Below are 10802 nucleotides of genomic sequence, written 5' to 3'. Positions count from 1 at the left end.
CTCCATGCCATGCCGAATTGAGGCAGTAATTAAAGCAAAAGGAGCCCCTACCAAGTATTGAGTACATGTACAGTAAATGAACATACTTTCCAGAAGGCCAACAATTCACTAAAAATGTTTTTTTTTATTGGTCTTATGAAGTATTCTAATTTGTTGAGATAGTGAATTGGTGGGTTTTTGTTAAATGTGAGCCAAAATCATCACAATTAAAAGAACCAAAGACTTAAACTACTTCAGTCTGTGTGCATTGAATTTATTTAATACACAAGTTTCACAATTTGAGTTGAATTACTGAAATAAATGAACTTTTCCATGACATTCTAATTTATTGAGATGCACCTGTAGATATGGATAGAACCATCCACTCCGACAACTTTTACTTGGCTATCATACTTCAGAGACATTGTCTTGCTGGAAGGTACCACTGCCAGGCTCAACGGCTCAAAGGACAACACTATTCGGAGTTGGACAAATATTGCTGTGATGTTGCTAGATAGGCTGAAATGTTGACATCCCTACTATGCTTTTCTGACTTTTATTTCTTTTATTTTTCTTCCGCTCCTTTGGTACAAGTGGATGGCTTCATGGCGTCTGATTGTACATAGTTCTTTTGAGCTGTGAATTGTGATATATGTTTCTGATGTGAAACTAAATCTGAGTAAAAATGTTGATCATAAAAAAAAAAGAAAGTGGTTTAAGAAAGACACCGCACATTATATTGTATTTGATTCATTAAGAAAGTGGTTTATTAAAAAAGACACCACACATGATAATGTATTTGATTTATTAAGAAATTTATTTATTAAGAAAGACACCACACATTATATTGTATTTGATTTATTAAGAAAGTGACTTATTAAGAAAGACACCACACATGTTATTGTATTTGTTTTATTGAGAAAGTGGTTTATTAAGTAAAACACCACACTTATTGTTTTAAGCATTTATTAAGAAAATGTTTATAACATGTATAAGCAAGAGCACAGCTAGAGATGACACATGTATTAGCAAGAGCTTTGAAGAAAAAAGAAGGTGGGCATTACCTCAGCTGGTGTGTTTCAGACGAAGCATAAAAGACAGCAGAGCAAAGAATACTGAAGAAGAAAAATGTAAGGCTTTATATAAGGGAATTTCCAGACCTCATGACGTCACAAGGTATTGGAATCCACCTGCTGTGCTGTCTATAAAAGACTGAAGTGTGATGATTAAATCAGATGCTGCTTCGGGACCACCTGAAGAACCTCATGCACCAGAACCATTGCTAATATTGAATTTTTTTATATTTATACTTTATTTAATACATGTATATGTAGTTGTAGAATATTTGTACTGCTTACTTACTAATTGTAATAAATAAACTGACTTGTATTTATACAACACAATCTGCCTCCCCTTGCATTGATTTATAGCTAAGTCAGAACAGACCACAGAGAAGTCTTCTGTGACCTGTTTTGTAAGTATGTGTCACAATTTCGGTGGGGTCTACTTGGGCTTTGTTATCATGGAGCACATGGCCTTTTGTTTTGACGGCTTGCCATGTGCTCTGCTGTCATCCTGGTGTTCACGCTGCCCCTCTCGTTATCCCTGTTAGCTAATTCTCCCTTCTCACCTGCACCTCGTTTTGTCCTCATTATTCTTCCCTTTATCTGGCCCTCTTGAAGGCTATCTTGTGTCAGTCCGTAATATGTTGTGCAGCAGCTTAGATCGTCTCTGTCCATGCTGTGATTGTCTGAATCAGTTTTATTTTTTTCTTTTTTCTAGTCTAGTCGGTCTGGCGTTCCTGTGTTTGTCACCCTCCTCTTTCTACCCTCCCTAGAACTCTGAACTCTGGTCGGGAGTATCCGGCTGATTTATTTACTTTTTTGTTATCACACTTTCAATAAACTTGGATTTTGTTTTCACCTGCTGTTGGATCTCTCTTCCCCGCGGGCTCGACCGCGGCTGGTCTAACCTCCACGCTGATCGGAACTGACTTTTTGCTGGGGTTTTGCTATCCGGCTGATTTATTTACTTTTTTGTTATCACAGTTTCAATAAACTTGGATTTTGTTTTCACCTGCTGTTGGATCCCGGTCTCGTTTCTGACAGTATGAACAGATGCTTATGAGAAAGGACAGATTTGACTTTACCTAACCTGAGAATAAATATATTTTGTTCAATGAGAAACATGGCGGAATCGATGGATGCAACGTCTGTAGTTGATGGTAAATTTTTCTGCATGTCTGACAGAGGGAGAGAGAGAGATTGCCAAAGTAAAACATAAATCACAATACTTATAGGTATTAAGCAGTGACATTGTCAGGCTTTTTAATTTACAAAAAATAAGCTTTTTGAATGTGGCAGGATTGTAATATAACAATTAATAAGTTTTTATGCGATACAGATTAAAGTAGCTTCATAAATTACTTTTTTTAAATATTAAAAACGCAAAACACACCTGATGCGAATTCTTTGCTCTTCGTTTTCTATAAGCAGAGTTAACATACCCTGTTGTATTTTCTTGTAATTTATTAAAATAAGGTACACCGCCATCTTGTGCCGACTAAACTGACTTGAACGCACCTGACATCGTCATTACGACTTGTCAACTCGTAAGTACGAACATCCCAGGAGGACTTGAACGCAGCATAAGTCTAGTCACGTCTTGTTTCCTGATTATTAGCCTGTCTTGGATTATCCCTTTGTCTTGCTGTTTTGGACTATGTTTGCACCTTGCCTGGAATATAGCTTGTCTGTTGGATTACCCGTTTGTTTCGCCCTCTGGATTATGTTCGCCGTTGTTTGACCCATGCCTGTCCTTGGATTACTCTTTTGTCTTGCCTACAACATACCTGTTTGCCATTGTCTAACCCTCGCCTGTTTCATGACCACATCTTTAAATAAAGCTCTGCATATGGATCCGTACGTCTCTTGTCTCGTTCGCCCAATTACAGGAACAATTGGTTATTACAAAACTTGTTTTTAATAAACATACATAACATGCATAACAAATAAACAATATTTTTTTTAAATAAAGTGCCCTTTGCATTCAAAATACATTAATAACAAGTGCAAAAGTGGCAAAACAATTGATTTAAGTGTCAGCAATAGTCAACCGATAAGGGTTTTTCTCTGGCCGATGCAGATATTTAGAAATCAGGGCAGCCGATGGCCGATATATGATGCTGATTTTTTTGGCCGATATGTTTGGCCAATTTAATTTTTTTATTTTTTCCCTTTATCTCATAAAAGCGAGTTTGAGTAAATGATTATTGCAGGGCACAAGATGGTAATAGTAGTGTAGCAGTAGTAGCCTAATTCATAGTAATAATACATGGCTCAAAGCACCTTCTCAAAACAGTTCTGAAGCATGCTTTTTGTTTATGTTTGCTGACAGACACCAGTGTTTCCCACAGACTTGTAAATGCAAATTCATTCTCTGCCAGCAGGAGACGCTGTTGGAGCGGAGATATAGTGGTTTCCCCGGTAACAGCTATAATCTATAAGCGCTGCGCTAACAAATGCTAGGAAAGACTAAATGAAAATGACATCAAAGATTTTTTTTGAAGACGGTCGGTTCTTTTCAATGATACATTTATATCAAAACACCAGCACTGCATTTTAATTTTAAAACGTGCAGTGCTCAGTTTATTCAACAAAGTATAAGCCTTTTGGAAAATCTATTTGTGGTTAATTTTGATATTGTGACGGGCCGCCACAAATAACTCAATGTATGGGAAACACTGGACACTGCTATAAGTCAAATGGTCATAATTTAAGTGATAACATTAAAAAGAATTACTCATCTTAGCGGTGAAATGTCGCCTGATTATGTCAAACATCATAAGCTCACTGGATGTCATGACAACAAATGTCATGAAGGAATGGTTTCAATATCTCGCCTTCGCTTTCATTTCGGACCATCTCCAAAAAGACATTAAAAAAAAAACTAAACAAACGATTTACAAGTTTAACATGCATTTATCAAAGTAGAAAATAATTAGTGCTCTTGAAATATGAAATGGAAGCGGGGCCGGACTGAATTCCCTCCGGATCCGGACCGAAGTCGGACTTTGAGAAGCACTGTTCTAAAGTGAAGATCATGATAACTCCCTAGTAATTACTGAAAACATTGTAAACTTTTGAGGTTTTTGTAAGGTTCTGGTTAGTAATTCATTTTTCTAGATTTGGTAACACTTAAATCATTACTAGTGGGTTACCGTGATCTTCACTTTAGAATACTGATCCAAATAATTAGTAATTTCTTCAGAAGGATGTAGTAACACTTAATTCATTACTATCCAAAACCTTACACATATCTCAAAAGCTTGCAATGACATCAGCCAATATTAGGGAGTTGTCATGCTTTTCACTTTAGAATACTGATCCAAGTGATCAGTAGTTCCTTTAAAAGGATTTGTTAGTACTTGAGTCATTACTAGTGGGTTACCATGATATTCACTTTTGAATTGATTTTACAATATGCATAATTCACATTAATTATGAACCTGCATACAGTAGTTCTCCAGGATATATGGAAAAAAAAGTAGTTATTGATTAGCTAATAGTGAACTACCAGTTTCAACTGAGCTCTAGTTATTAGAATGTTAATAGTGCATTAGTCATTTGTTCCTGTTAAGTTATTCATTATTGATGGGACAGTATTCTAAAGTGTTACCCAGTAATGTAATATTCTTCTTAACATCTTCAAAAAGGAGAAGAGAATTGTTCAATTTCCAATAAGAATGAGATGAGCTGAAATCAAGGGATGCAGAAAGACAAATCTTGAGAGAGATAGCACTGTGATCTGTAAGAGGTGTAGCATGAATGCTGACTGATTTCCCACTATTTGCTAGGCTTTGGGAAATGAGCCAGTAATCTATTCAAGACTACTTGGAACGGTCCTTGCTGTTCCACGTGTAGAGTCTCTGCTGTGGATATATTTCTCTCCATATATCAACAACACAAAAACGCAACATGAAATGATTCGTAATTGGACTTATAGAAGCAGCTCTACGGGGAAACCTATCCAAATCACTATTTAAAACCATATTGAAACCCTCACCTAAAATAAGAACAGCATTGGGGTATTTATTTAACCAGTACTATATTAAAGCAATAAGCCCCAAGAAGCCGTGGTTTACAGTAAATGTATTTCTCCGCTTTGCGTCGTGCCTAACAACACCCCTTAGCTGTTATAAATTCACTGTAAATCACAGTTTAACGGGGCTTATTGCTTTTATAAAGCGGTTATTCCATATATGTAGTAAGGTTTCAGAAAATAAAACAGAGCAAATAAAGTGAAATGATATTAATAAAAACATTATTCTTCCGCCAAACAATGTAGCTCCTCAGAAATGGTTGTGGTTTCAACAAAGTGATTGCCGAGCAACACACAAATGTAAACTAAGGTGTATGTTTGTAGAGTAATTTACAACAGCTTTGAACTTGGCTCAACCAATCAGAATCAAGGACTGGAACTATCAGTTTTATACATTTTCACCGATCACATCCATTAAAGTGGTATTTTCTTTAGAAGAATTGTACATATACACATTTAATAAAACAGATTGTCTGACCAAGTGAAACCACTAACGAAAGAAAATGACCCTTGGGATCACTGACAAGGTGTAGAATCTGTCACTATTCGCTGCTGGAAGGAACGATGGAGACGTGGATTACATGAACGGTATTTAATTAGAGAATCGCAGGGGTAAATCCACAACAGGAACAGGGGTAAACACACATAATCCAACAAGTAGACTCGACAAACACAGACTGAACAGACTGGGGCTTAAATACACAGGAAAATGAGGGGCTAATGACAAGACAACCCTGAAATCCATGAACAATCAACACGAGGGAGAAACTGGGTCATGGCGCACATGGGGAGGGAAAACAAAACAAAGACAGTCCAGGGGCGTGACATTACACCCCCCTCCCAGAAGGTGCGTCCTGCGCCGTAACAACAAGAGAAGGAGGGATGGGTGGGAACTTCGGAGGAGGCTCAAGAGGAGGACAGACACCCGGGAGGGGGCCGGCAGTCAGAGACCAGGGAGGTGATGAAGGAGGGAGGAGCCAGTGAGGAGACAGGAGGACTTGGAGCAGGCGGTGCCAGGTGGGACCCAGGCCACAGCTGAAATGTCGACCCACGGTACAGCTGACGATTACGAGCAGTTGATTTTGATATTCTAGGTATTATCAAATTGCCAGAGTTTTGAGACTGCAGCGGATGTGGAGGACTATAATGCGATAAAAGCTCGCTCAAGTACTGAGGTGCTAAACCATTCAGGGCTTTATAAGTAATTAGCAATATTTTAAAATCTATAAGATGTTTAATAGGGAGCCAGTGTGGTGTTGACAGAACCGGGCTAATATGGTCATACTTCCTGGTTCTAGTAAGAACTCTAGTTGCTGCATTTTGGACCAGCTGGAGTTTGTTTATTAAGCGTGCAGAACAACCACCCAATAAAACCCAAGGTTACAATAATCTAACCTTGAGGTCATGAATGCATGAATTAACGTTTCTGCATTTGACATTGAGAGCATAGGTTGCAATTTAGATACATTTTTGAGATGGAAAAATGCAGTTTTACAAATGCTAGAAACGTGGCTTTCAAAGGAAAGATTGCTGTCAAATAGCACACCTAGGTTCCTAACTGATGACGAAGAATTGACAATGCAGCCATCAAGTGTTAGACAGGGTTCTAGGTTATTACATTCGGAGCTTTTAGGTCCGATAATTAACACCTCTGTTTTTTTTCAGAATTTAGCAGTAAGAAATTACTCGTCATCCAGTTTTTTTATATTGACTATGCATTCCGTTAGTTTTTCAATTTGGTATGTTTCACCGGGCTGCGAAGAAATATACATCACTGTCCCACTGGGATCTCCAAAATTTTACATCGTCCTGTGTGGAATGGGTGTCTTAAAAAAAAAAAGTCTGATCCATGGTTTTTAACAAACAAAAAAGGGTTTTGCGCTTCACATTGTTTCTTTGACCCTTGGCCTTAAGAGAAATGAACGATATCGACATTGATAAACAAACAGCAATGAACAGTTGTTAACACAAATCAAAACAAAGGCAAAAAGTCAAAATTGACTGATATATGAAGAAAACGGAGATGAACAGAGCTTAACTGACGATTTTAAATGACCAAATTAAAGGTCCAGCTGTAATACGATGATGGCTCAAGTGCCATAGTGACAGGTAACAGTCACACCATCTTAGAAAAGAGTACATGATCCTCATGATGGAACTCACAAAGTAATCTCCACACCTTTGTAAGGCTCACACAATTGGCCCAATGGAGGTATCCAATGGTGGCTGAAGGTTTCTTGCATATTCTTACTTTTCAGTGCGAAAAGTTATTTAATTTAAATTCAATTGTAATCTGACTCCATTTTATTATGACCTTGAATTTAGGTTGAAATGCAAATTGGTTGTTTGTCCATTTCTAATTGTTATTATTCTGACATTTGATTATTCTATTTAACTCTTTACTTTATATTGACTTGTTCATTAGGAATCTATGTCACTCAGGGTGTCTCATGTTAGCAGTTTTTACGTGAACCCAACGATCACAAACTTGCCAGTCTGATCATTAGTCAGAGGTTATGACTAACTATTTAAGAGGTCGCCCATACTTACCATTTTTTAAATAGTGGTTCTCTTTATCCCCCTACAGTCACCCATGTAACAACTTAGTTAAAGCTCAAACCATATTCAGTGTTACAGTATCTCCAATGAAGGCGCAGAAGATGAAGGATAATCCACAATGAAAAGTCTTTAATATTATAATCCACATAAACTCAGGCAAGGAAACAGCTCAGGGTAGTCATAACATCAAACGTGAAACAATAACCGACAAACTACTGAACAGAAAGAAGACTAAGTAGGGCAGCTGACGAGGGGAAAACAGGTGAAGGGAGTTAACTAATAATGACTAATGAGCAAATTAATCAAAAACCATGGAAACTAATAGACAAGGGGACTCAGGGAAATGTGGAGGCAGAAACAGAACCAAAACAGAACATAACAATGACACAGAGGTTATGCTAGTACTATTTATCTAATATCTAGTTATATAACTACGTACAACTTAAAGGGCTCATATTATGCGATTTCAATTTTTCCTTTCTCTTTGAACTGATACAAAGCAACATCATATGACCCCTTTAACTAAACCTGAGACAATAATCAGAGGTTATGCTAATAATATAAAATATGTTAGTATTTTAGTAGTATTTTTATCTAACCCCCAATAGTTAGAAATAAATATGGACAACTTGAATAAAGCTCAAACAATAATCAGAGGTTATGCTATTACTATTTATCTAGCCCACAATAATTAATATAACTACGTACAACTTGAATAAAGCTGAAACAATAACCAGAGGTTATGGCTAGTACTATGAAGTATCGCCGAACCATGCTAGCCCTCCAATAGTATTTTGTCTAGCCCCCCATAGTTAATGCAACTGCATAACAACTTAACTAAAGTCAAGCAGTTAGTCAGAAATCTAGTATCTCACCTGATGTGCCCCATGCGCTGTGGCAATTCTCACTCCAAGTTAAACTCAAAAGTTGGCAGCCCTGCTTTAGCTAGCAATTAAACGTTAACATTTATGTTAGCCCATCACTTAAACATTAATAGAAGCAGTTAAAATTTGTTAATTACATATAATTACAGACCTCTGAAACGTCTTCTTCATGTTAGCAAGTCCTCTGATAACATAAGAGTTCACTAAGTAACATTACAATCCAACACCGATCTAAAGAGCAATAAAAACACCAAACCTTTAAGTTAATGAGTACACAACATAACAAGAAATTAATGTATTAATAGAAGAGTTTGATCACATGGTGTGACTTACCTTGGTATCTTTTCCACAGATATGGCCCGGATCCGCTTTGCGACTCTTGTTCTCACCCTCTGAATCCCAAGCTGGGCTTTATCCGTGTTAGAGCACTGAAACAGATGTGACTGTAATACGGATTTGCCAGTTCGGATTTTGCGTTCCCAATTGCTCAAATAGCAAAAGAAGAACTACCCGACAGTGTTTTCATGACTTTCAAAAAAATGAAAAAAAAAAATAACAACTTAACTAAAGTCAAGCAGTTGGTCAGAAATCTAGAATCTCACCTGATGTGCCCCATGCTCCATCTAACCTGAGCTCTAGTATGTACTTAACCCTGGATGCAGATTTGCGGTAACATACGCCTTCACATTATAAATTCAGATATTATTTTGTCTTGTGGAGTATATGTAAACATCTGTTAATGAAAAAAAAAATGAGAGAGACTGATAACAGCAGTCAGAAGAGAGAACAATGTCAAATTTACCGTCACTCCCATAGATGCTGCATTAGAAGCACCCTCAGATTAGCGTTAACTTTTTTTTTTTTTTTTGATGCAAAGGTAATACAAATAAGGTTAATACAAAGTGTAATAAATGTACATACATTAAAAACATTTCTAAATATGAAAAACTTTTGAGGATTTATGATGCTGATGACCTTTAAACGTATCATCACTGTCTTGTGAAAAGGGTCCATCTTCTTTTATCCCTTCCTTGACCATGTGACTAAAAATCAAATGCGAGACATTCAAACTGAACAATCAGCAGATTACAGCTTCACCCACTGTACAAAAGGTGTGACAATTAGCAGACCCCATACATATGTTGGCCTACAGGCCTTGATCACAATCAGCACCTCTGTGCCTTCAGGAATTCCAAATGGACTATTTGTTACTGAAGGTAATTTTGGGACAGGAAAGCAGACATCTTTGATCATTTTCAAGCCTACAACTGTGGTTCTATCTATCTAAAAAAAAAAAAAAAAAAAAAAAACGTGGATCATCCAGGTATTGACACACAGTATTGAGAGTCAAGCGCATGTAACCTTTGGAACTGCTTCATTTATGTAAATGCATATATTATTAGGCCTATGTCTTGAGAACAAAAATGCCAATGTCTGTTATGTGCAAAATCATGTTTTCATGGAAGTACTAAACAAAAATCAGCATGCAATTTCTGATCCTTCATATTTATTTATTTATTTAATTATTAATATTTTGCGGATTCTGCCAGATGAAAGCTTTTGACCACTGCTATATAATGGCTACTTATAAAACAACAAAGAATGCAATATGCAAATGAAACATTTTAGAGCTGAGCGTAACTGAGCAAAACTATTCCAAATTTCACTATAACAATCATTATTTACAGGTTTTATTTAAATCCATGATTTTTCATGCACTGGAAATCACATTTTTAATATTCTCTGATATTTTCAATTTTTTCTATGCATCAATTTTACAATGTATCAATGGTTTAAGGACGTTTGACTAGATAGTAGAACTCAATTGTAAGAGAGCTATTGGCTCATGTGATTGCCAGTGGCTGACTTAAGCTGGCTGCACACTAGACGATTTTCAAATCTTAACCGATTTTAAAACCATGGGAGACCACAGACATGAAGACAGTTCAACCGATTTTTAGCCTTATAATCCTCTGAACGCACACACTAGATGATTCGACCAGACCGTGAGACCACACACTTGTTGATTGTAGGAACGATTTCACAGTGACACGTGATCTCATGGACACTCGCGAAATCAAATGTGACTAGAGAAGAAAAACAAATAGAGGACAATCAACGTTGTCAGCTGGTTCCTGTCTCCTGGCATGCGTTCTGTTTCACAGTGAAAAGCAAAGTATAGAAAAGAATATGGGTCATGTTCTCTGCTTTCATGGCATGTTTGTGGCTGCCAAGTTTCAGCTATAGAAGCACGCAACATCCGGTAGGTGATGCTTGCTC

General features: G+C 37.0%; 1 long non-coding RNA gene across 1 annotated transcript in view; it reads right to left on the bottom strand.

The window, feature by feature from the left end:
* Positions 1-5028, bottom strand: part of LOC107669242 (uncharacterized) — a 17719-nt gene extending 12691 nt beyond the window's left edge. Inside the window, exons 1-2 of the long non-coding RNA XR_001631960.1 lie at positions 5017-5028; positions 2905-2906 (exon numbers count right to left, since the gene is read on the bottom strand). This is a non-coding gene — a long non-coding RNA (uncharacterized LOC107669242). The remainder of the gene's footprint in view (positions 1-2904; positions 2907-5016) is intronic.
* Between the last annotated feature and the right edge of the window lie 5774 nt (positions 5029-10802).

Source organism: Sinocyclocheilus anshuiensis, unplaced genomic scaffold (assembly GCF_001515605.1).
Source record: "Sinocyclocheilus anshuiensis isolate Anshui unplaced genomic scaffold, SAMN03320099.WGS_v1.1 scaffold592, whole genome shotgun sequence".
NCBI classification, from domain to species: domain Eukaryota; kingdom Metazoa; phylum Chordata; class Actinopteri; order Cypriniformes; family Cyprinidae; genus Sinocyclocheilus; species Sinocyclocheilus anshuiensis.
Note: the sequence above shows the minus strand (reverse complement) of the source record. Positions and strands in the feature narration are given on the sequence as shown.